Source organism: Danio rerio, chromosome 23 (assembly GCF_049306965.1).
Source record: "Danio rerio strain Tuebingen ecotype United States chromosome 23, GRCz12tu, whole genome shotgun sequence".
NCBI lineage: Eukaryota > Metazoa > Chordata > Actinopteri > Cypriniformes > Danionidae > Danio > Danio rerio.
The window spans coordinates 8,531,020-8,545,000 of NC_133198.1; the positions used below are offsets into that span (position 1 = coordinate 8,531,020).

Genomic DNA, 13,981 nt, shown 5'->3' on the forward strand with positions numbered 1-13,981 from the left:
TGAAGAATGTTGGAAACCTGTAACCATTGATATCCATAGTAGAAAAAGCAAACAGCATGGAAGTCAAAGGTTTCAGGCTTTCAACAATCATTCATTCATTTTCGTTTTATCTTAGTCCCTTTATTAACCAGGGGTCACCACAGCGGAATGAACCGCCAACTTATCCAGCATATGTTTTAAGCAACAGATGCCCTTCCAGCTGCAGCAACCCTGTGAAACACTCATTCACACACATACACAACGGACAATTTTAGCTTACCCAATTCACCTATAGCACATGTCTTTGGACTGTGGGGGAAATCGGAGCACCCAGAGAAAACCCACACAAACACAGGGAGAACATGCAAACTCCACACAGAAATGCCTGAACCAGCCGAGGCTCAAACCAGCAACCTTCTTGCTGTGATGCCCCACTGCGCCACCCAGGCTTTCAACATTCTAGATAGTATTTGTTTTTTGTGGTGAACAGAACAAAGTGACTCAACCAGATTTGTAACAAGTGGGGAGTTTAAATTACATATATCTGTATTATTTTGGGGTGAACTTTCCATTTAAAGCACATCTAGAGGAAAAAAAACATAATTATAACTGACAATTTAAACTCAAATTAAACTCACTTGTTTCTCTGTGAAGTGGAGGTTGCGTGAAGGAGGATCATTTGTATGGAGGTTCAGCCCTAATTTTACCACTTCATCACCGCGTCCTTCAGCAGGGTGTTTAAATGTTGCTCTAGGGGGGCTGTTAGTGTACTGATGAAAGGTAAAGATGAAAAGCTGCACATAACTGAAGTTCACATGACAGCTGATTACAGGACGTTTCATACTATCACTAATGTCCCTTTAAGGCACATCAGTCCAGTCAGCAGCGATATTTCTAATGCCTCCGGGCAGCTGTTCGCAGAAGTACAGCTCATATCTACTTTATCTGCATTAGTGGATGTTGAAATTATATTTCCAAATTTTGGATGATTTTTAAAATCATATATACATAAATATATAAAATATAGGCTAGAACACTTAATCAGAGATGGTTAAGCAACCAGAAATAAATCAATTAATTAAATGGAAAATACCTGTGGTGCTTACATTTCCATAATCAATTGGACATTATGCTTTGATGGAGATTGATCCTTCATGTCATAGGTTAAGGATTTTATCATTCATTCATTCATTCATTCATTTTCCTTCAGCCTAGTCTCTGTTTCAGAGATCGCCACAGCGGAATGAACTGTCAACTATTCTGGTATAACACCGAGAATTTAACACTGATGAGTTTGCTGTGTGGCCCAGCCGGGACTCGAACCAGCAACCTTCTTGCAACTAACCACTAAGCCACTTTGGTTTTAAATAGTTTTTATTTTTATTTTTTTGTTATGTCTAATACTATCTTTATGCTTTCAAAACAAAGGATTGTGTTGCTCCAAAGTTGAATAAAATGTCTTTATATATGTTAAGACGATGAAAAAAGGCCACAGAATGATGGAAGGATGAGTTAACAATGATAGATTTTTCCTTCTGTGGTCAACTAACCCTTCATGGTTAACACAAATTGCCACAGTTTACTCAGTCTCACGGTTTTTACAAACATGCCTGACCTTCTTTCTTTCTTCAGAAATTTAAAATAATTAACAGCTCACTGTTATTGACACAACTGCAGTAGAGGGTTGCAGCAGTGACGTCAAAAGCCAGAAGACAAATTTGTTGCTGGTTCTGAGATATGTTTATGGATTTTAACACCAAGGTTTTCAGTTTATGATTAAAAAGTATATGCTATATAAGGTAACTGTTAAGGGTAATAAGGGTACATTTTAAAATGTTAAGTGTGTAATTCACATTGTAAAAAAAAAAAATACTGAAAAGTCATATTCACCACAGACCTTATTTTGCTCATGACTTTGTTTGCTCATGACTATGTTGCAAACATAACACTTTATTTTTCATGTTTAAAACTTGTGCGCAGAGGCTTCAAAGCATGTATCAAAAAAAAAAACGATACATCTCGCAGTGAAGCTGTGTACCGGAGCTTAATTCATTTTGCCATTGGACGTTACTGATTACGTCATGAAGCTTCATTTTCGCCTATACCCACGTGACTGCTTTGAATTTTGATTCTAAGGTTTAAACACCCTCATGGGTAAGTAAAGTGTATAGCGAGAGATTAGGCGTCGATTACATACATTTCTACTGTTTCAAAGCACTGGTCCTGCACACTAGTAATTCAATTAAAATAAATAAAATAAAATAGTAATTTATAGTAAAAAGGTTTTGAACCATACTAAAGTGTATTAGTTTATTTTTTTTACAACTATCTTTAAAGAAAACCCCTGCATATCGTAGTATAGTGTTTAACGGAGGCCAGCTGGCGAATACAGGCCCAAACGCATCGCTCACATAGCCTTCTCCTAGAGCATTTGCCTCCCATGCAGGAATCACTGGTTTGACCCCTGCTTGGAATAGAACTAGTTGGAATACGATAATTCATTCATTCATTCATTCATTCATTCATTTTCTTGTCGGCTTAGTCCCTTTATCAATTCGGGGTCGCCACAGCGGAATGAACCGCTAACTTATCTAGCACGTTTTTACGCAGCGGATGCCCTTCCAGCCACAACCCATCTCTGGGAAACATCCACACACACACATTCACACACACACTCATACACTACGGACAATTTAGCCTACCCAATTCACCTGTACCGCATGTCTTTGGACTGTGGGGGAAACCCACGCGAACGCAGGGAGAACATGCAAACTCTACACAGAAAGTCAACTAATCCGAGGTTCGAACCAGTGACACAACGACCTTCTTGCTGTGAGGCGACAGCACTACCTACTGCGCCACTGCTTTGCCCGGAATACGATAATTGTAAATATTTTTGAAAACCTTGGATTTTATTAAAGTCATCTGTGGTGTAATGTGACATGCCTTATGTGTAAAAACTACAGTAATTGAGTAATTTGTTTATATCACTGTTGTTGTATTACTACATGAATGAGTTGGTCAGTTGTGAACATTTGACAATATGGCAACACAGTGCTTTCCCACACTTTAACCAGAAGAGGTTACAGAAAATTCACACATTCACACACACACACACACACACATAGACGCAGACAACATTCACACCACACAGATGCACACGCAAACGCTCTTAAAGGAGCCGGACCCCATTTTCATTCGTAACAGACACTTGTCAGATTTTATTTTAGAGCAGGCAGGAGGTTGACTGACTGCTTACACAGCAGAAAAGCGCATGCTTTTACGGGCGTGATGTGGAGCCGATCCGTGAATAGCAGCACATTATGACGATGACCAATCAGAGTCACTTTAGGGCGGACCTTTCAGAGGAACTAGGAAATACGACAGTCGTTTTCATGTTAGCTGAGTAACTGTGTATAATTAAAGTGAGATATATGAAAAAATTATTAGCAAAAGATTCAAAGTAAATTGGCACACTGCCACTTTAGCTCTCAAAAAAAAAAAATGTTTTTAATGTCAATATCACAACGTTTCGACTGACATGGTCTTCATCTGGTGATGAAGTTGGTCGAAACGTTGTGATATTGACATTAAATGTTTTTTTTTTTTTTTTTGAGAGCTAAAGTGGCAGTGTGCCGATTTACTTTGAATCTTTTGCTAATAATGTTTGTTTTTTGATCGTGCACCTGCCTTCAAGATTTTCTAGATGTGCGCACATTTCTGCTTTTTGCAATATATGAAAAAATAACACGATTTCCTTCAAGTGAAACATGAGCACACATTGCTTTGCATCTTATAAACACAACCAAGCCTTAAAATTACATTCTGGACCACCCCTTTAATCCACTCAGTGCGATGTTCAGACCCAACTGTGTTAACCACATCAGCTAAACTCTCCCACTCTATTTTTTCTTTTTTATGTTATTATTCCTGGAGGACAAACTTGCAAATAACACTGTTTTTCTCTGGTCTACCTTTGAAAGCAGCACCCCGAATTTACATTCTATTCAAAGTTTCTCTTTTTGCTTGCTTTTGCCATTGTTTTTTTTGTTGGGTTTTGCCAAAGTATAGTAATTAGCATATTCATATGGAGAAGAAGACTGGGAGGGGTTTTGCACTCGTGTCCGTGCGCTCAGTTTCACGTTCATTCTGATGTACAAGGAGAATATGCGTGTGATTCGGCGTATGCAGTGTTTTATATATCTGAATTTTTTAATGCATACGCACATTTACAGCTTTGTGCGTACACAATGTTTTAGTATGATTTCAACGCAAGTCTTCGTACATGAGGCCCCTGCCCTAGTAGCAAAGAATTCTGGCCCAGATTTGGCAAAAAGCTGGCACAGCAGGCATTCATCCGGCACTGGCATACAGCATGTGGGCCAAACATGGCCTGGGTTTGGCAGAGGTGGCACCGTTTTTTAAGGCGGCACACAAGATTTGGGCCAGATGTAAAACGTAGTATTTGGCCCAGATTAAAAAATTTGATAAGTGGGCCATATGAGTTTGGTTAGTCTTGACCCACATTTAAAATACACTAAAATCATTTTTGAGTAAAGAAAAAAAATTCTACCAATCAGGTCATTTTGAGAAAAAGCGTGCCCATAGTGTGCCTAAAGCACATCACTCCATGGGTTTATCAATTTCATTGCAATCGTGACACACCAACCTATCTGGCCCAGTTCAGGCCCAGTTATGAGTTAATAACTTGGCTGAGACTTGGCCCAGATATGGTCTGTGTTTGGCCCTTGTCTGGAAGCCAGATTTGGTCCAGTCATGTACCGTAATTCACTGCGGCATGTGGGCCAAGCAAAACCTGATTGTGTGGGCCAGAGCTGGGCCAGAGAAATTTTGCTATGTGGGTGGTCTTCGCTACTGTGTTTACAACAGTGGGAACAAAAATACTGGCTCTTATTTCCAACATTCTTCAGAATATCTTTATCAATATTAATGTTTTGTGTCCAGCAGTAAGAAACTCAAGCAGGTTTGGAATAAGTAGATTTAATAATAAAGTGTGAATAAATGATGGCAGATTTTTCATATTTGGGTGAATTATCCCTTTAAGACAGGTTCAGTATTTGAAACCAAGCAATGAAAATGAACTTCTCTCATTAATCATCACATTAATTCAGATTTACAAAGAGAATTTGCGTGGGATTCCGCGTCCACAGTGTTTCATACATCTGAATTTTTTACTGCGTTCGCACATTTACAGTCTTTGACCTACAGTACATTATTTGTCTATGGACCAGACATTCAAACTTCTCTCATTAACCATCCAAAGCAGGGGTCAGAAACCTTCTGGCCGTGAAGAGCAATTTAAAAAATTCTCTGCTTAATCACTACTGAGCTCCACCGCGTGTGTAGTTAGCGCATCATCATCAAAGCGATTCATGTTCAGAATGTTAAAAGCTCAGTATACAGACATGTAACTGACATTTATAGAGGTTTTTTTCCTGAACATTTGCAGCGAATGCAGAATTGGCTGTAAGCACTTAATTGCATAGTGCGACAGAATTATTGTTTAATGTATGCTGCATTGAGTTTGAATCTCACATTAGCGTGTATGCAGAGCCTATGTGCAAACGGTCTGCTAGAGCCATTCTAAATAGCTGAATAAAACAGGCTGTATGACTATGAGGAATGATTAGCTCATATGTACATTGGGACATTCATTTTAGGTTCAAGGAACTTTAGTTCAAATGTAATAGATGCATCTCTTTCTTCAGTGCCCACATTCCAGGGATTATCTCTATACACACGCAGTTTCATTCAGACCAAAAAGCATTCTGGGATTTGATTTTGCAATAATGATATTTCCCTTCTCAATTTGAAGTTTATCTAAGCTTATATTATACTGACTGTGATTGTGGGACTCTTATCTTATAAATGAGATTATAGAGCTCTCAGGTAACGCAACCAGGCATGGAGCATGGAGCAAAAGGCAGATTACACATTTCAGTGCCAACTGAGAAGGTATAAGGCAAAAATGTTTAATGGTATATTTTATTAGTTTAACGTGTATATTGTGAAATTTGCCACATATGTTTTTGATGAAATGAAAAACACATGTAAACCGCTCCAAATAAGTGTTTAACCCTCTGGGGTCAGGGCACCCTTGGCACCCTTAGAATGTTTTGACATGCCCTGACATTTGTGCTTTTTCAGCTACTTAATACTGGCCAACATGTTTTTTTATTTTTTGTATTCAGCACAAATTGTGCTACTATATGCAAAATATGGATGTACATGCTAACATTTTGAAGAAAAAAAAAATATATGTGGTTAGTAGGTTTTAACGAGTGTTATTTGTGGATATCTGAGTTACTGTTGCACTTTCTATCAGCTCAAACCAGACTGGCCATTCTCCTTTGATCTCTGCCATCAACAAGGCATTTGCGCCCACAGAACTGCCGCTCACTGGATTTTTTATTTTTTCAGATCAATGTCTGTAAACCCTAGAGATGGTTGTGAATGAAAATCCCAGTAGATCCCATTTTGATTATGCTACGTCATTTTGGTACAGTAGCTGCTCACAAAATTTGAAGGAGAAATTGCAAAAGGCACAAAATAAATTAGTACGAATAATTTTAAAAATGCATCCTAGAGCACATTTGCACAAAGAGTCTTTTAATAAATTAGGTATGTTAACTGTTAGTAATAAAGTGTGTTTTATAAAACTGGAAATGGTACGTAAAATGTTTAATAATGTGGTTCCTAGCTATTTGATGAACTATTTTCAAATGGTGAGGCAACAGCATTCATACAGTACTAGGAGTTGGGATTTTAATATTTGTTTATTTAAATTTAGAAGTTTAGTGGGGAAAAATATGTTTTTATATACAAGAGCAATCATGTGGAACAAACTACCAAAATCAATCAAGGAAATAAAAGATTTAAGGTTGTTCAAAAAAGCTATTAAAAGATGGTTGTTTGATGAGGATAATTAGTTTGCATGGTGGACGAGGATCTTTTAAATTATATGTTACTTGAGTGTGAATAGGTTGGCGGCTGGAGGGACATTGTGCTGGATCGGTTGGCTAATCGTACCGCTGTGGCGACTGTTTGTTTTATTCTTCATTAGTATTTTGAAGCCATACATTGTTTTTATTTAACAGAGGACCACAATGGAAATAAGCCCAGGGCTTTATTGTGTTTTTATCCTCGACAGTTTTTTTTTAACAAAGTGTATGGAATACTTTTTGTACAGTTTGTCTAAAATCTGTCAAATAAAATTCAATTCAATTCAATTCAATTCAATCAGCAGTTTCTGAAATACTCTGACCAGCCCGTCTGGCATCAACAACCCTGCCACGTTCAAAGTCCCTTAAATCACCTTTCTTCCACATTCTGATGCTCGGTTTGTACTGCAGCAGTTCGGCCTGACCATGTCTACATGCCTAAATGCATTCAGGTGCTCTCATGTGATTGGCTAATTAGAAATTGGTATTAAGCAGTTGGACAGGTGTACCTAATAAAGTGGCCAGTGAGTGTATATCCAGTATAATGAAATTTTCTTTTGTATGGCCAAAAAACGCTACAGCATTTACTATCAATTATCATAGTATTTTTTTTTTCATGTGGGTGGTAAAGAAATGAAGTTCTGCTGGAACTCCTGGCTTGCACTGGCCTTCAGTATTACACAGAAGCAAGAGACTTGAATGACAGAATATTCTTTCCTTGAACTCTCTCATGTGAATTAAAGTCTTTATCATGGAGAAAAAGAAAGAAAATCGAATACGAAGTGAATGACACTTCAACTGAATTGCTTAAGAAAAGGTTCTCGGATAATGACAATGCATTAGCTGCTGACCGTTTTATATAAAGATCTGCACCGTCTGTGATGCTGCAGTCTTGTCCGGTTGTGCTGCACCAATTTCAGTCTCCCAGATAGCACGCCATGATCACAGCTGTCCAAGTACTTGTGATACTCCAGACAGACGGATTTCTGTATAGAGGGAATGGCACAATTCAGAGTGAAGTGCAACTTTGATTTATTTAAAGTTCCTGTGAACTGTTTCAGTTGCACTATAATGATAGATCGGACAAGGTCTGTGATGGATTTGTCTTGATAGTGTTGCGTTTAAGGTTGCATAAGTCTGAGAAGCAAAGCAGCTCAAAGAGAGAGAGAGAGAGAGAGTTTGAAAGCTGACTGCCATGAATGCAGAATTAATATTAACAGATGATTGATATATTTAATTAAGGGTTTAAAATTACTTTTCAGACAAAAGCACTGAACTGCACCATTAAAAATGTTTGGCGGACTGCTTAAATGCACTTCATATAAGACACAAATTAACATTTTTAAAGTCAAAATAATTCATTAAAGTGACGTCGATTAAGGTTTCGCATACAAAAATCTTTTTCAAGGGTCCACACTTAGCTCATGATCCAGGAGAAAGCCCTGAGCTCAAGGTATCCTCAGCCTGGGGCTCCCCCCTTTCACAGGACGAAGGGAAATTGAGCTCAGGTCGATCTCAAACTCCCCCGCTGCTGAGACCAAGGTGAATTTCCTGAGTGTAAGACATCAGGAAAAAGATTTAGCCTTATTTTAGCAATAATATAAAGCATATTTGGATGATGGGAGGAAACCAGGGAACCTGGGAGAAACCTACGCGGACGCAGGGAGAATATGCAAACTCCGCACAGAAATACCAGACGGCCCAGCAAGGATCCAACTCCATTGGTATTCTTGCTGTAAGGCAGCAGTGCTAGTCACTGGGCCACCGTGCCAACCCATTCTGAATAAAGGTGGAAGAATAGAGTGGAGGAACTATGACGTCACTTTGTAGGCTAATCGGCTGCTAGCATAAAACTGGTTCCCTCGTGAAAATCCCTATAGGATTTTCCCATTGGGTTTTCGAAGATTGCAAATAATAAGCTCTGTGTTCAAACACTGTTCATTACACTTACACGTTTTGTTCAGCCGGATATTTGTCACACGGAAATACAACATTGAGCACTTTTGGATCTTAAATGCAAACGCAAGACTTGAAAAGCTAACATTAGGCTATAAACGGACTACAGCGCCCTCGGGGCGCTCGTCAGTGACGTCAGCCCCACCCTGCTAAACACGACTTATCAAGCTTATTTTTTAGAAATAACGTCCATAACAAAGAGTTAATCTCTCTGTTTATTATATTATAATCCACGCTATATATTATAAACTTATAAATACGCAAACACACATAGACCTTTGTGCCTTTTGAATTGTTTTTACGTGGGAAATACGTCTGTTTTGCTTTGCGGTTGTTCTAAAAGTTTAAAAAATCTGTATAAATGTGCCTATATAGAATTATTATGAGACATATTTAAATAAGTGTATCGCTCGCGTGCACACAGCCCGCTTACCTTAACAGATGACAAAAATTAGGCGTGAGGAGGAACAAGTCTATCAAATGCCTGCAAGTTTCATCATCATTGCAACATTCAATATTCCTTTTTTGTCACGAAGTACAGCGAAAAACAGCCCATACAGTCACATCTGCTATACGTTTTATGGAGGAGTGTAATACTGCAGTTAAATGTGATCAGATGAAGAAAAAAAGACAAGAAATAACTTGATCACGTTAAAATGAGTTAACATGCATGTATTTTTACAAATTTATTTACACGTTTGCATTACTGAGTGCAGGAAAGAAACAGACTGCTGCACTGGTGAGCAGTATCTTCATAATATCGTTTAATTAAAATAAATGATCAACAAATTAGTCTGTCTCGACAGCCTTTACATGTGAAGGAATTATCTACAAACAATCTGAATTCTCAATTTAGAATAATACAACAAACTATAAAATACTATTCATGAAAATACTTAAATCACAGACAAATCCAAACGCCCAACACAAGCGAGCTGCACTCCAGACCAGATCAGCTCGATGACGTATAATGTCCCCGACGCCGCCTGTAGTCTCATTTAGCAACTTGATAGCAACCGTCTTTTTTAAGAAGCATAATCGATTTAAAAGTTGAAGAGTGTGCTGTAACTGATGTGTTTTATGTCGTAGAACAAAACGTGAAAGTATATTGAGTTGGTGTTCGCCACGGACCTTATTTAAGCGATTTTACTGAAACCCCATTCAAAAAACCCATTGACTTTGGGACGAGGGAACCGGAAGTGCTAAAATGCTAACTCGCTTCCGGGTTTTTGCATACAAATTGACGTCATAGTTCCTCCACTCTATGGGAGGGAGGGGGGGATGTTAGGGTGGTTCCAGACGAAGATAGTTGTAGAGGATATATATAGTGACCTGGGATCCTTTGATTGGAGGATCATGATTAGCTAATGTGGGCCAGCTGGGTCATTCATGAGCATGTGCGCCTCTCGAAATTAGTTTAAAATTAAACTTCAGTTAAAAAATGGAGTATATATAAATAATTGCTGGTGCATTGAAATGCATGAACACTCTGCACCTTATTGGTGGGACCCAACTAAATCTGCTGACATTTTTTGGTATATCTGTAAAAAATATATACAGTTGAAGTCAGAATTATTAGCCCCCCCTGACTTATTAACGCCCCTGTTTATTTGTTTCCCCAATTTCTGTTTAATGGAGGGAAGATTGTTTCAGCACATTTCTAAGCATAATAGTTTTAGAAACCTATTTCTAATAACTGATTTATTTCATCTTTGTCATGATGACAGTAAATAATATTTTACTTGATATTTTTCAAGACCCTTCTGTACAGCTTTAAGTGACATTTAAAGGCTGAACTAGGTTAATAAGGTGAACTAGGCAGGATAGGGTAATTAGGCAAGGTATTGTATAACAATGGTTTGTTCTGTAGACCATCGGAAAAAAAATTTGCTTAAAGGGGCTGATAATTTTGTCCCAAAATTGTTTTTTTAAAAAAAATTAAGAACTGCTTTTATTCTAGCTAAAATAAAACAAATAAGACTTTCTCCAGAATAAAAAATATTATCAGACATACTGTGAAAATTTCCTTGCTCTGTTAAACATCATTTGGGAAATATTAAAAAAAAGAAGAAAAAAATCAAAAGGGGGCTAATAATTCTGACTTCAACTGTATGTAATAATAGTAAAAACAAAAATTAAAAAGCTAAATTTACATGCCTCTCTCCTTCCCATAAAATGTGCTTTTTTGTATGTCGGCCATTTTGGATTAAGTGTAAGAAGTGGTACCTAGCATGCCAGCCAATCAAATGACATATCACTAGAAAGCCCAGGATGTCCTCTGAACAGTACAACAGGACTTGACAAAGTAGCTCAAAAAATTCAGAGAAAATTCATGAAAACACAATGTCCATTACAAAGGACACAAGTCAATGTGCGGGGTCTCAGGAGCATAGATTTCGATATAAATTGTTAATGCTTCCAGATTTTAAAGAGCACCCAACAATGACTACGGACACAAAACTTAGAGGGTCCATTAAATGGCATAACATGCTTCCCTATGAACAGAAGACTGAGGCTACAATTCACAAAGGCCAACCAAAAAAATAAATAAATAAAAAAGTCTGGTCTGGACTCAGTTTCTGCTGCAACATTAGGGAGGCATGTTTAGAATTTGGCATTTAAAAGATGGTTGAACCCATCCAGTCTTGTATCAGCAGTTCATGACGGTGCTGTTGTTGTAATGGTGTGGAGATTTTCATATACCTTTAGACCCTTAACATGGGGATGCACAGAATTTGCTGCTTAAAATTATTGTCTGAAATGGTATTCACAGTCGATAGAGAAAAATGATTGAAACAATGAGCCAAAAAAGGGCTGTGCTGCACTATCCAGTTTGCTGCTTTCTTTCTCTCCACCTGTTGACACAGCAATGCAGAAAGCACTGCACAACATAACCCGTGTATTTCATTCAACAATCAAAGGCCATTTTTCTGCTGCATTGAACAAAGCGCAAAAACAGTGGAGCATGTACACCACAGTCGAAGTTTAAAATATCTTAATATTCTGAACCACACATCCTTACCGGAAAAGCACAGTCAGCTCAAATAATCAATAGTATCTGGATGCAGCGTTTATGATGCAAGCTGAGATTGCATCACTCAGCGATGCAATATCAGACACAATACACTCAATGGAATGAGTGACGTCACTGTGACGGGTGGTGTTAGGTGAGCGCATTAAAATGCATTGGATGCAGTTCATATTGCAGTGCACCAGGTCTGCATACAGACCCCTCTCCAAATAATGCACTGACAGAACATTTCTATGTAGTATTCTTGTTCCTGCTGCTTGCAGTAGTGCTAATATGCTGTCATGGCAATACCGGCAAACTGATGCCTCTCAACTGGTCCACTGTCAATACAACGTGATCCAGGACAAAAAACTAAATAGCTGTGTTATGTCCTTTTAGATGTTAATATTAAACTAAGAGTATGGGACATAACATACAATAGTTTAGTGTGTGTGACAAAAGATGGAGAAAGAAATAAACTGAAAACCAAATCTCACTGCAATTGTTTATTGCCCATACTTCCAGTGAAACCAGTGAAAATATATTGTACAGTGAAAGAAAAGTATTTACAATGAATACATGATGAATTACCTGGGGGAGAGGAAGTAGTTAGATGTGCTTAAATCAAAGAAATGAATATAACAAAACTCAGTCACTGTTTTCAACAAACTAAACTAAATATTAAAAGAAAAACATGTAAAGAAACATGTTCAACGTACCAAACGTCTTAACTAAACATACAGAAAACAGCACATTCTCCTGAACCTAATGAACTGATACAAATTATGCATCTCAGTGTTGTATATGTATTTCGCGCGACTTTGTCACCCGGTCATTCCCCTCGCTGGCCAGACACCTGATCTGAATCATGTTAACGACCCACGTACCTCATATAAGCCGCACTCAAACACTCAGTCAGTGCGTCTTGTTCTTGTCTTGTTCAGCCCCGGCCAGCATTACTGAGCGGTATTCCCAGCCTGATCTCTTGTGCACGACTCCAGCCTGTCTTTTACTTTGCTTTGCCTTCTGCCTGCCCACGACCCACGCCTGATTTATGGACTCTGATTCTCTCTGCCTGCCCTCGACCCAAGCCTGATACACGGACTCTGATTCTCGCTCATTACCCTCCACTCATGCCTGGTAACTCACTCTGTGTCTGTTCATCATCACTCTTGATACCCTTACTACTACTGTGGATGTGTGTGTGCACTCCGGTGCATGTTGTGTGTTTGAGTGAAGTTGTGATTAATAAATACTGCATAATGGATCCCTCCGTGTCAGTCTCCTCGTTACAGACTTACTCCTACCCCTCTCCGAGGTATCACTCAAGCATGTCAGTTAACTGGACAAGTTCACAAGCAAACACATTGCATTATCAAATCTCAAACTTTAGACAAGAGCATTAAACACAAGCAAAACACATTCTCTCAGGCTAGCCCTCGCAAGAGAGACTGTCCTCACAGAGACCCACAGAAGGAGTAGGAGCGAGAAGGAAAGAGATAGAGAGAGAGATCGCAATTTGAAGTTTGGGCTCGGCTTTTAAACGCTACGCCAACCAGCGATTGGTGGCGCAAACCCAGCGTCAGCGGCCAACGTCATCAGCACGAAATGCGGATCCTCCAATGCCGAGTAGGTATCGCTGCAGCCCGGAGACCTGCAAGTAGGAAGAATTACACCGCAAATAGGTTGGGTGACTTCCAAGTGGGAGGGACTTAAACCACAAGTAGGTTGGGTTTATCAGGTTACTGTGAGGTTGGGTTTAGGTGTAGACGTTCATAAAACACAACAGGTTACTGTGTGGTTGGGTTTAGGGTTAGGGATAAGTGTACACATTCATAAAGCACAGTATTGAACTCTAAATACGACTAAATAAGGTTTGCACAGCCTTTTTGGAGTTCCAAGGCCCACCCACTTGGAGCTGGCTCCGACCTCCATTTATACCCTTCTCTCCAATGCCGTACATGTAACACACGCATGATGCGACACACCCACATATAAACAAACGCACAAACCTATCCAAAATACATTCTGCAAGCGAACGTAAGGAGCTGTAAATGTAAATATTTGAAAATTG

General features: G+C 38.8%; 1 protein-coding gene across 7 annotated transcripts in view; it reads right to left on the reverse strand.

Annotated features, from left to right (window-relative positions):
• The window catches only part of oprl1 (opiate receptor-like 1), a 318,025-nt gene that overhangs the window by 157,854 nt on the left and 146,190 nt on the right, over positions 1-13,981 (reverse strand). For 2 of the 7 annotated variants that reach the window (XM_073938207.1, XM_073938208.1), the window contains one exon: positions 7,793-7,927. The exons of the other annotated variants lie outside the window; for them this stretch is intronic. The gene's annotated coding sequence lies outside the window, so the exon portion shown is untranslated. The remainder of the gene's footprint in view (positions 1-7,792; positions 7,928-13,981) is intronic. 7 annotated transcript variants of the gene reach the window in all.